Source organism: Lemur catta, chromosome 6, assembly GCF_020740605.2.
Source record: "Lemur catta isolate mLemCat1 chromosome 6, mLemCat1.pri, whole genome shotgun sequence".
NCBI classification, from domain to species: domain Eukaryota; kingdom Metazoa; phylum Chordata; class Mammalia; order Primates; family Lemuridae; genus Lemur; species Lemur catta.
Window position 1 is genome coordinate 95,097,217 of NC_059133.1, and position 13,421 is coordinate 95,110,637.

A 13,421-nucleotide genomic window follows, 5' to 3' on the forward strand; every position below is an offset into this window, starting at 1 on the left:
AAGCCAGGCCCTGACCCCCAACCTACACAGGCTCCCTCCCCCGGCAAAAGCACTGAAGGGTGTACCCAAGGGCCACAAGGCGTATATGTCCTGCCCCGCCCCCAACACACACACTAAGAGCTAGAGGACAACAGGACGGTGTAGGGCTAGTCAGAGCAGAACCGGAGAGGCAGTGCCTCTTCTTATTACCTCGGACAGAACGCTGGATGTCCTCATCTGGAAAGTTCTCAGCAGGCAGCAGGCCACCCCAGGCCTCGGCCCCCAGGCCACCCAGCCTTTTCAGAAAGGCAGACCTCCATCAAACCATCCTGCCTGGTACCTCCCAAGCTATTTTTCTATTTTCTCAACTGGCTCCTCCTCCTCTCTTCCTCCTTGCATAAAAAAAAAAAAAAAGTCCCCAAGTGCCTGGTGTTTGGGAGGACAGATGAAGCTCAAGTTCTGTGATACCAGCTCACAGCTTCCTCCTTAGGGCTCTGTAATCCCTTCCCAGAGCCCGGAAGAGCCCAGAGTTCAAAACAAATGCATCAATGCGGGGAGGGGGTGTGACGAGGAGAGAAGAGAAGAAAACTCTCCGGGGATTTTCTAGAGAACTGAACAAGTTAGACGATTAGGCCCAGCAGAGCCTCGCAAGCAGCTGGGAGCAAGAGGGAGGTGCCGGCCCCTCCGGGTGCCCAGCTAAGGGATTAAGCTACTATGGCCGCCACAGGCCTTGAGCAAACCGCGGCATCTCTCCCACGGCCACCCCTAGCTAGGAGTCCGCCCTGAAAGCCCCTTGGCGGGGCTGCGGAGCCCAGACGCGGGCGGGCCGGGGGCTGCCTCCCCATTACGGCCACGGCCAAGGCCGCGCTGCCCTCTGGAGACTCACCAGCGGTGCGAACGGGACTAGCCCTGTGGGAGGACCCGGTGTGCACCTCACTGACGCATTATCCTCCCTGGGGTCCTGCCCAGCAGGCTCTGCTTCTGGTGGAAGTGGAGGAAGAAGACCCTGGCCAACCTCGAAGGAAGGGCAAGAGCACAAGCCTGGAGTCCAGATACCTGTTGTAATTTTCTAATGCACTCAGTGCATGGGCTCCGGGGCGACGCTTCCCTTTCTGGACCTCTCTTAAACGGACCTTGGAAAGTCTTGATGCTGGAAGCACCTTAGGGAATCTATAGTATGATGCCTTCATTTCATAGATGGAGAAAGAGAGGCCGAGGTTACCCAAGTGACTTGTCCAAGATAACACGAGAGTAGCAAACCTGAGTCTTGAACTAAGCCCTCTAGTGTCTTTTTACTCTGTCATTCTGCCACCCAGCGATCTCCTCTGGCCTCATTTGTGTTCTGCCCTGAAACTGGGTGACAAGGGATTATGAAGTACTTCCCCTCCAAAGGTCTCTAATTAAAAATAACATCATGCTGTTATTCTGATAATACCTGAATACAGCTGACAATAGAAACACTCAGCAAGCATTTATTCTATAAATTAGACACAAAATTTTCTGTAATATAAAGTGAATTTGTGCATCCTATGGCTGGGTTCACGTAGATGATTTCTAAGGCTCTATTTTTATTGACTTAGATTTATTCCATACCTTTGCATGTTATTTCTTCTGCCTGAAATGCTTTCCCTCCAGTCCACACACAGCCTCCTTGCACAACTCCAGGGGGCATAATTCACTTAGAAGAAAATGTGCGTAATGAGCCCAGTAATTCATGCCCTGTAATGGTACTATAGCTGACTGGCACATCAATGAAGCATGACGTAGTACCCTGGGCATTAGCTAATGGCTTAAGAAAACTTTGTCTAGGCTCCCAGAGGACTCTCTTTCTACCTTGGTGAGAACACTACCATGCCTTATTGTCACTTGTTCATTTACATGTCTATGCTGCCACCAGATTGCATACCACACAAGAAGGAGAAGCGTATTGTTTATTTTTGCCTCCCAGCACCAAGCACAATGCTTGGCTCAGAGTTAGCTCTCAAGAATCATTTGTGGGATGATGTTTTTATAAAATAGTTCAGCAGTCAAGGGTCTTTAAGGCTTCACAGGATAGAGAAAAGCACAAGGACTTTGGAGTCAGACAGACTTTGACTAGCATTCTTGCTCTTTAACTTGCTAGCTCTGTGACCTTGGTAAACCATTTATATTTTCTCAGGCTTGGTTTTCTTTTCTACAAAACTAGTAACCTCACAGTTTTCTTAAACAAAAGCAAAGAAAAAGTTATAAAATACACAAGGAAATAAGGTGCCGTGGGTGAGAAGCAGCAGAAACTACAGACACCAGAATCAGTTCCTCCCTTGAACAAAATCCAAATATTGGAATTATCCAGTAAAAATTATAAAATAGTTTGCAGTCCCACCAGCAGTGTATGACTGTTCCTGTCTCTCCACATCCACGCCAACACTTATTGTTTTGGGACTTTTTGATAAAGGCCATTTTCACTGGGGTTAAGTGATATCTCATTGTGGTTTTGATTTGCATTTCCCTGATGATTAGAGAACTAGTGCAACCTCTGTGAAAAGCAATATGGAGATACCTTAAACAGATACAAGTAGACCTACCATTTGATCTGACTATCCCGTTATTGGGCTTCTACCCAAAAGAACAAAAGTCATTCTATAAAAAAGACATCTGCATCTGAATGTTTATAGCATCACAATTCACAATTGCAAAGATGTGGAAACAACCCAAATGCCCATCAACACCTGAGTGGATTAATAAAATGTGGTATATGTATACCATGGAGTACTACTCAGCTATAAGAAATAATGGTGATATAGTACCTCTTGTATTTTCCTGGATGGAGCTGGAACCCATTCTACTAAGTGAAGTATCCCAAGAATGGAAAAATAAGCACCACATGTACTCACCATCAAATTGGTTTCACTGATCATCACCTAAGAGCACATTTAGGAATAACATTGATCAGGTGTAGGGAAGATGTGGGTGGGGGAGGCGATGGATGTATACATACATAATGAGTGCGATGCACACTGTCTAGGGGATGGACATGCTTGAAGCTCTGATTTTGGGGGGGGGCAAGGGCAATAAACGTAACCTAAACTTTTATACCACCATAATATGCTGAAATAAAAAAATAAAATAAAATAAAAATTATAAAATAACCATGCATATTATGCTTAAAGAAATTAAAGAGACTAAAAAAAGGAGTAATGTATAAGATTCCACCCAAATAGCCAAAGAGACTTAAAAATGAGCAAATTAGAGCTTTCAAAACTAAAATATATGAGTTGAAATTTAAAACTCAATGTATGGGCTTAATGACATATTATACATAGTCACAGAGAAAATCAGTGAACTGGAAGAGGCAGGTTTGAAGACATTAACCAGCAAACACCACAGAAAGGCAAACAGATGAAAAATCTAGTCAGAGATTGTAGACATGGAGGATAGAGTGAGGTCTATTGTACGTTTAATTAGTGTTTCAGAAGGCAAGAAAGACTATAACAGACATAAAGACAAAATGGCTAGAAAAAATTTCCAGAACTGATAAAAAGCAAAATGATAAAACTTTTAGAGAGCAATGTTTGTATCTTAATGATTTCAGTATAGGCAATAATTTCTTAAACAAGACAAAAAGTGCATACCATAAATTTACCTACTTTTAATTAAGTACTTCTCTTCATCTAAAGACAAGATAAAGAGAGTAAAATGATAATCCAAGATTATATTAAGGCTGCAAGATACAAGATTAACATACAAAAGTCAACTGCTTTCTTAAATACCAGAAATGAACAATTGGAATTTGAAATTAAAAGCACAACACTATTTACATTAACACCTCCAAGAAATTAAAGCACTTAGCTATAAATCTAGCAAAATATGTACAAGATCTATCCCAGGAAAACCACAAAACTCTGCAGAGAGAAATAAAAGATCTAAATAAATGGATAAATTTTCCATATTCATGGATAGGAAAACTCTAAGACTCCATATCACTAAGATGTTAGTTTTTCCCCACTTGATCTGTAGATTCAACACAATCCCAATCAAAATCCCATAAAGTCATTTTGTGGATATCAACAAATTGATTCTAAAGTTCATAAAAAAAGGCAAAGACCTAGAAAAGGCAATACAAAACTGAAGAATAGCAAAGTTAAAGGAGTAATTATTCAACTTCAAGACTTACTATAAAGCTACAGTGATCCAGACAGTGTGGTGCTGAAGAAAAAACAGACAAATAGTTCAATGAATGGAACAGATGGACTCACACAAATATAGTCAACTGATTATTGACAAGGAGCAAGGGAAATTCAATGAGAAAGGAGTCTCTTCAACAAATAATACTGGAATAATTGGACATCCACATGGAAAATGAATCTAGACACAAACCATGTCTTTCATAAAAATTAACTCAAAATGACTCATAGACCTAAATATAAATACAAATTACAAAACTGGACTTCTAGAAGATAGCATAGGAGAAAATCTAGGTGACCTTGGGTTCATCAATGACTTTTATCTACGATACAAAAAGCACAATTATGAAAGAAAAAAATTGATGCTGGACTTCATTAACATTAAAAATTCTGCTCTGCAAAATACACTGTTAAGAGAATGAAAAGACAAGCCATAGACTGGTAGAAAATATGTGCAAAACATGTATCTGATAAAGGATTTGTATCTAAAATATACAAATAACTCTTAAAATTCAACAATAAGAAAGCAATCCAATTAAAAAATGGATCTGAACAGACATCACCTCTCCACAGAAGATACACAGATGTCAAGTAAGCATATGAAAAGATGCTCAACATCGTAAGTTATTAGGCAATCACAAATTAACAACACTGAAATACCACTACAGTCTATTAGAATGTTTAAAATCCAAAACAATGACAATATCAAATGCTGGCAAGGAGGTGGCACAACAGGAATTCTCATTCATTGCTAGTGGGAAAGAAAATGGTACAGCCAGTTTGGGAGGCAGTCTGGCAGTTTCTTACTGAACTAAATATGGCCTTAATATACAATCCTGCTATCATGCCCATTGGCATTTACCCAAATGAATTGAAAACTTACATCTGCACAATAACCTGCACACAGATGTTTATAGCAAGTTTATTCTTAATGGACAAAAAATTAGAAGCAGCCAAAATGTCTGTCAATAAGTAGATAGATAAACAAACTGGTACATCCATAAAATGCAGTATTATTCATTGATAAAAAGAAATTGACCTATCAAGCCATGAAAAGACATGGAAGAACCTTATTGCTAAACAAAAGAAACCAGTCTGAAAAGGTTACGTACTGTATGATTCCAACTATATGATACTCTAGAAAAGGCAAAATTACAGAGACAATAAAAAGAGTAGTTGTTAGGGGTTCAGTGGGAGGGGAGAGAGGGATGAATAGGTGGACAACAGGTCAGTTTTAGGTCAGGGAAACTAATCCTGCATCATACTGTAATGGTGGATACATGATATTATGCATTTGTCAAAATCCATAGAATGTACAACACAAGGAATACCCTAATGTAAACTATGAATTTCATTTAATAATAATATATCAATATTGATTCATCAACGGTAACAACTATGTACTAATGCAAGATGTTAATAACAGGGGAAATTGTGGAGAGTGATGGGGTCTATGGGAACTCTGTACTTTTCTGCTCAATTTTTCAGTAAACCTAAAAAATTGCTCTAAAAACATTAAGTACATAAAAAACAGGCAAGCTAACAACTAGCAGAAGGAATCTGCAGCACATACAACTGGAAAAGGATTAGTAGACAGAATATATAAAATATTCTACAAGTCAATAAGAAAAAGACAAATACCACAATAGAAAAATATTTAAACAATAAATACATGACCAGGTATTTCAAAGAAGAGGAAACACAAATGGCCAATAAATAAATTAAAAATTTTTCAATCTCACTAGTAATAATCATCAAAATGCAAATTATTAATAGAATATAATAAAATATTGTTATCCACCTACTAAATTGGCAAGATAAAAAGTCACACAATAACAAGTCATAAAAAGGATATGGAATGACTGAAACTTGGGCAAACTGCTGGTGTCAAAGTACCAATGTTTTGGAAAACATGTTTTGGAAAACAGTTTGGCATTATCTGATAAAATTAAGCATTTATATACCCTGTTACCCAGCAATTCCCCTCCTGGGTACGTATCCTAGAGAAATGCCTACAAATATGCACTAGAATGTTGATAACAGCACCATTTTTAACAGCAAACACACAAGAAAAAACTGAATGTCCACCAGCTATGAAACTGATGAAAAGTGTGGTATGCACATATAATGGAACATAGCAGTTTAATTAATTAATAAGTAGGTTTCCAAGCATAGAGGTCATATTCACAATTCTAAATACTCAGAGCACAGGCAACGATCAATGAGAACAGAGATCAATCCAAGTGAAAGGCAGCCAAATGGTGTATCAGTGTATGCTGGCTTAGCGCTAGATAGAAGAACACTTAACGGTATGATTCCATGTATATAAAACACAAAACATTCAAAATTAACCATCAATACATGGTTTAGAATATTTAGAAACATATAAAGAAGAATGTAATAATAGTTGTAAAAGTCAAAAAAGTGGTTATGTCAGACAGGACGATGAACGGGATAAGATATGACGAGGAGTACACACATGAACTTCTTTCTTGGACCTTGTGTTGGTACACACAATGGCATTCACTGTATTACAGTGTTGTTCTTTACACTTTACATCTGTTTCTTAAATATTCTTTTATGTATACTCAACATTTAATAATAAAAACAAATTTTAAAAAGCATTCAGGAATTACAGAATAAAATCTGAATCCTGATTTCAGCTTTTATTAGCAGAATGACTTTAGGTACCTTGCTTAATCTTTCTGGGTCTCAGTTTTCTTCTTCATAAAATAAGGGTGTTGACTACCTCAGCATTGTTGAAAGGAGCAAATATAAAAAGCTAAACACATATGGGGAGGACAAGGGTTGCATTTCTAGCATCTTCTTATCCCTACCTCCATTGTTGAACAGATGCTCTATTTTTCATGGCCTGAAAAAGCTTTCAGCAGGAGTATCTATTGTTCTGCTTAATTCTAGCACTCGGAGACACTCTCCCATGCCTGCTTACTCCACATCCTTTCCCTAGCAATTGAAGGTAATCGCAAATCTTTGTTCTCTTCTCTTATTGGAGGTCAGAGCACTAATGGGAACGCAGAACAAAGGAATACTTACCCTGTAGATCTCAGGAGGAAAAGTGGGGTCCTAGGAGAGAATGGGAAAAAGCATCTAAAACTCTCTTTCAGGACTCCAAATCCACCCCAAACATAGATATTCTGTAGCAGTATGTGCCTATTTTTCGTTGACCCACCAATTTTGGATTGGCTGCTTGTATTTATATTTCAAATGTTTTAGTTCTTTTTTCTTTTTCCTAAATGAGTTTGTATACCCTTTTTGATGATGACCCTCACTTTATAGTTATGCTATCAAATACCATTCATTCTATCTAACTATATTTTAGTACCCATTAACCATCCCCACTTTATTGCCCTTGTTCTTGCTACCTTTCCCAGCCTCTGGTAACCATCATTCTACTCGCTGTCTTCATGAGATCAATTTTTTTAATATTTAGCTCCCTTCCACAAGTAAGTGAGAACATGCAATATTTGTCTTTCCATGCTTGGCTTATTTCACTTAACATAGTGTTCTCCAGTTCCATCCATATTGTTGGAAATAGCAGGATTTCATTCTTTTTATGACTATATAATATTCCATTGTGTATATGTACCAAAATTTGTTTACCCATTCATCTACTGATGGATACTTAATTGATTCCAAATCTTGGCTATTGTGAATAGTGCTGCAGTAAACATGGGAGTGTAAATATCTTTTTGATATACTGAATTCCCTTTCTTTGCATATATACCCAGCAGTGGGATTGCTGGGTCATACGGTAGTTCTCTTGTCAGTTTTTTTGAGGAACCTCCATACTGTTCTTCATAGTGGTTGCACTAATTTACATTCCCACCAAAAGTGTACAAGGGCTCCCCTTTCTCCACATCCTTGCCAGAATTCATTATTGCCTCTCTTCTTGATAAAAGCCATTTAACTGGGGTGAGATGGCATCTCATTATAGTTTTGATTTGCATTTCTCTGATGACTAATGATGTTGAGCATGTTTTCATGTACCTGTTGGTCATTTGTATGTCTTCTTTTGAGAAACATCTGTTCAGATCCTTTGCCCATTTTTAAATTGGATTATTTGACTTTTCCTTATTGAGTTGTTGGAGCTCCTTATATATTCTAGTTATTAGTCCCTTGTCAGATGGACAGTTTATTTGTAAATATTTGTATTTTCTCCCATTCTGTGGGTTGTCTCTTCCCTTTTTTGATTGTTTCCTTTGCTATACAGGAAATTTTTAGCTTGATGTGATCCCATTTGTCCAATTTTGCTTTGGTTGCCTGTGCTTTGGGGGTATTACTCAAGAACTCATTGCCCAGACCAATGTCCTGAAGTGTTTCCCCAGTGTTTCCTTTCTGTAGTTTAATGTTTTAGTTCTGTGATCATTACAAGTTCTTCTATTCTGAGCCTTCTATTTGCATTTAAAAGGTAAATTCATTAACATAAATAATAGAGTAGCACCCTAAAAACCTGGAGAGAACTGGCAATTCAAATCTCTGCTCTTTTGCTCTCTCCTTAGTTTTGACTGTGATTTCCATTCCTTTGCAATACCAAATGGTCAGATCAGGGTTTTGTTTTGTTTTTGTGTTTTGTATATCAAGTGCTGATGAGACAGACACAGGAATAAGACAGAATGAATGACACCCAGATACACTCTTCTACTGTGTGAGACTCATTTATAAGCCTGTCTATTACAGGAAACCCCTTTCTGTTAAGTGGAGAGAGAACATGGGAAGGCAAAAGCAACCAATATCTATGGGGCTTCCACCATCTGCCAGCCAGAGAGCTCATGCTCACTTACCTCACTTAATACCACCACATCAGGGGATGTAGGAATAATTATTGCAGTTTCACAACCAGCAAACCAAACCTAATGACCTACCCAAGGTCTCATAGTTGATATTTAAATGGACACCTATCCCCACATGATAGAATAAAAAAAGAAACTTTAAAAAAAAAGTCCAGGGTCCCTAGAGAATCTGATTACAGTAGTCTTTAAAACTTCCCTGAGTGACTGTAAATATATAACCTAGGTTGAGGACCACTGGTCTATTCACACCCAACTCTTTACCACCAAGGAAAATGAAGGCTGGTCATTACCATTCTCAGCACCTAACCCAAACAGCTGGTCTTGCTACAAAGAATCCCAATTTTAAGCTTCATGAGAGTTTTTTGGTCTGTTTTGTTCTTCATTGTATTCCCAGCACCTAGAACAATGTCTGAAATGAGTAGGCACACTCAATAAATATTTAGGTTATTAAGTATGAAATGTCCAATTTCCTTCAGTACTAAGTTTGACATTTGATATATCTGACATTTCGCTTTGACACTTCTTGTTTTAGGTTTATTGTGAAGGTACATCCTTGGTCTTTCAAATGCATGTGTTGGCTTTCGATTATCTTTCATATTTTTCTTTCTGGAGCAATTTTTGTGAAACCATGGATAAGTCAAAAATTCATGTTATTTTCTAATATGAGTTCCTTCTTGGAACCAATGCAGCACAGACAGCTTGAAATATCAACGAAATGTTTGGGAAAGATGTGGCTAATGAACACACAGTACGTCGATGGTTTGAGAAGTTCTGTTACAGTGATTTTAATTTTGAAAATAAGCCACATGAGCGATCTAAGACCAAGGTGGATAATGATGACCTGAAAGCAAACCCATCTCAACCTACACATTAATTAGCAGCAAGGCTTGACGTTACTATTCCAATAATATTGGGCCATTTAAAACAAATAGGCAAGGTAAAGAAGCTCGATAAATGGTTTCCGCATGAATTAAACGAGTGTCAGAAGAAAAATCATCTCACAGCTTGCCTTTCTTTGCTGTCACTACATAAAGACGAACGATGTCTACATTGTATTGTTATATGTGATGAAAAATGGATTCTTTTTGACAACTCCAAGCATTCGGCACAATGGTTGGATAAAGATGAAGTGCTGAAACACAGTCCAAAACTGCATATTCATCAAAAAAAAGCTAATGGTGTCTGTTTGGTGGCCCAGCGCTAGTATCATCCACTACACTTCATGAAACCTGGTTAGTGGATTACAGCAGATGTCGACTGCAACCAGCTGGACAAAATGATGAGGATACTTGTGATTAAGCAGCCAAGATTGGTTAATAGAGACAGGCCAGTCCTCTTGCAAGACCACACTCAACCACATGTCACACAAGCAACGATGCCCAAACTACAGAAGCTGGACTTGGAAACTCTCTGTCATCCACTGTATTCACCAGACCTTGCCCCCAATGACTACCCCTTCTTCCAGGCTTTGAACCACTTCTTGCAAGGAAAAACATTCAATTCTCAACAAGCTGTGGAAAATGCCTTTTGCAATTTCATCGTCACTCACTATCCAGGCCTCTTCATTGCTGGCATAAGCAAGCTACCGTTAAGATGGCAAAACTGTGCCAACAGTTTAGGCACACACTTTGATTAACTGTACTGCTTCTTGTTTGAGATATAATAAACTACACTTTTGATGTGAAATGGGACATTTCATATTTAATGACCTATATGTGTAGAGGGAAAAAATGAATGAACTCTGATTTGTATTCCACAAGCACACATCAAATGCAGGTCTGTGCCAGGCACTGTTCTAGGTTCTGGGGATTCACATTCCGAACCAGTCCAAGAACCCTTTGCCATTAGGGAACGTCCATTTGAGAGCGCCTCTGTTCAACAAAAATATAATATGAGCCACGTGTGTAATTTTAAATTTTCTAGTAGCTACATGAAAAAGGTAAAAAGAAACAGGTGAAATTAATTTTATTTATAGATTTTTTAACACATTATATTCAGAATACTCTTTTAACATGCAATGAATATAAAATTATTTTTACAGCTTTATTGAGATATTAATTGGCATATGATAAAATTCTCCCAATTAAAAAAAATCATGAATAAGTTAATTTACATTAGTTTTCCACACCAAGTCTGTGAACTGTGGTGTGTATCTGACACAACACACTGCCAGGTGGACACATGCCAAGGGCTCCACAGCCTCGTGTGGCTGGTGCCCCCCTGCCCCCACGCTGGACAGCGCAGCTCTGGAGGGTGAGACAGGAAAACAAGGGAGCAAATAGATCCACAGTAGGAGACGGTGGGGAGGGAAGCCTATCTAAGGGAGTGGAATTCAGTAATTGAATGATTTATAGGACTTAAGAAATTGACAGAGAAAAACTACCTGTGTTTCTAGTGCTAGAAATACAAAACGTGTTTTTAGCACAGTTCTGGTTGTACTTTGTAGCACCTAACGCGTTAACTGCCAGGGAGATTGTAAAGTAATATCCTACATTAACGGACCTTCCTTCCCCGGGGCTGTCTCTGGGTTCTGCTCCTGGCGTGGCCCAACCTACGGCCCTGGAGCTCTACCACTAACTCCTTGAGACCCAGAAAAGCCAAAGGTCTTGCAGCTTACTAGTCAAGACGACTGAGGTCCAGGGGGTTATGTTTCTCCTGCCGGCAGTTAGGATAAACCCAGCATGTTCCTGAAGTACATCGAGGGCACGGAGGACCTTTTGATCCTTGCCAGCTAAGCCGGAAGGATGGGGAACCTCCCCCCGCGTCAGTCAAAGGCCTCTCTCAGTAGCGGATGGTTCTTCAATATTTTACATTAGCCAAATGAACAGGGGCATTGCGAGAAAAAGCTCATCTTAATAGAGAGAAGACCACACTGTTGTGGTAAGTGAAATCAATTTAAAAATTAATTTTAAATAATCCAATTTTAGGCCAGGCGTGGTGGCTCACACCTATAATCCTAGCACTCTGGGAGTCCGAGGCAGGCGGAACATTTGAACTCAGGAGTTCGAGACCAGCCTGAGCAAGAGCAAAACCCCATCTCTACTAAAAAAATAGAAAGAAATTAGCTGGACAACTAAAAAATATATATATAAAAAATTAGCCAGGCATGGTGGTGCATGCCTGTAGTCCCAGCTACTTGGGAGGCTGAGGCAGGAGGATGGCTTGAGCCCAGGAGTTGGAGGTTGCTGTGAGCTAGGCTGACGCCAACAGCACTCTAGCCCGCCCCGGACAACAGAGTGAGACTCTGTCTCAAAAAAAAAAGGAAAAAAAATCGCATTTTAAAACTCTCTTGGCTGAACTATTACCAAGCCTGTATTTAAAATATGAAAATATTTATAATTTATAATATGAAATACTATAAAAGTAAAAATTGTTATTACTTTATTTAAATATTTTAAATGTTTTTTCCACATCTGCGTGGGGCAGTTGATATGCTAAGATCCACAGCTGTCTCACCTTCAGCATTTTTTAGGTGAAGGGATTATAATTCATATAATTCATTTTCATCCTCCAATGAATATCATAACTGTCCACTGAAACCCAAGATTTCATGTCCAGAGAACAGTTGACTTGTTTGCATTTTCTTACTTAAACCTGTTAAATTCATTGGATGAAAAGTGTATAAAGGAAACCAACAGATGGTGAGAAGACATTTATTTAAGGCCCATTAGAATAAGGAGCAATATAAAGATAATTGTTATAAGTCTAAATGCCAGCTTAAAATGATACTGTAAACTTGCCTGTAGTTATTTATGTTGTAAAATACAACATAAAGGAAATAATCTTGAATATTTTTTAATTTTATTTTTGACAAGTTCTGTCATTGTAACTGCAGCAGAGTTTGCTTTCCTTACAATTAACTTAAATGTATAAGGAATTTATGGGACAACATTTAACAGAGCAGGCATTGCTCAGCAGAGAGGCATGGAACAGAGCAGTTGAGAATATGGGTTTAAATTCCATCCTCCGCTCACCAGCTTTAAGACCATGGAATAGCTAACCTTGCTTGTATATTGGTTTCCTCACCCATCAAATGGGGACAAAGAGAGCACTTGCCTCTGAGGTTCATGTGAGAGTCATTTCAGCACTCAATAAATGTGAGCACAGGCAGCTACAAAAAGAAAATGCAAGTTGCAAAACTCATGATGATTTTGGTAAAGTAAAATCATGACCTAGACCATTCTGTTTGCATAATATTTTAAATTTGAACTAACAGAATGCTATCTTTATTATATTATCATGTTTTGCTGTAGATTTACCATTTCAAATATTTTATAGTAATTTTTATTTTATCGAGAGAAATAGGTTTTACCTCTTTTGGGTCTTTGTAGTCAGAAAAAAGAAAAAAGATACATTTTTTAGGCATTAATAAAATTTGCAGCTGTGAATGGCAAAATGAATTTTTTCTTGCTGTTGTTTGTGGTAATGGAGGGGGCAGGGTAGGACAACAAACTGTGCATTAGGATCC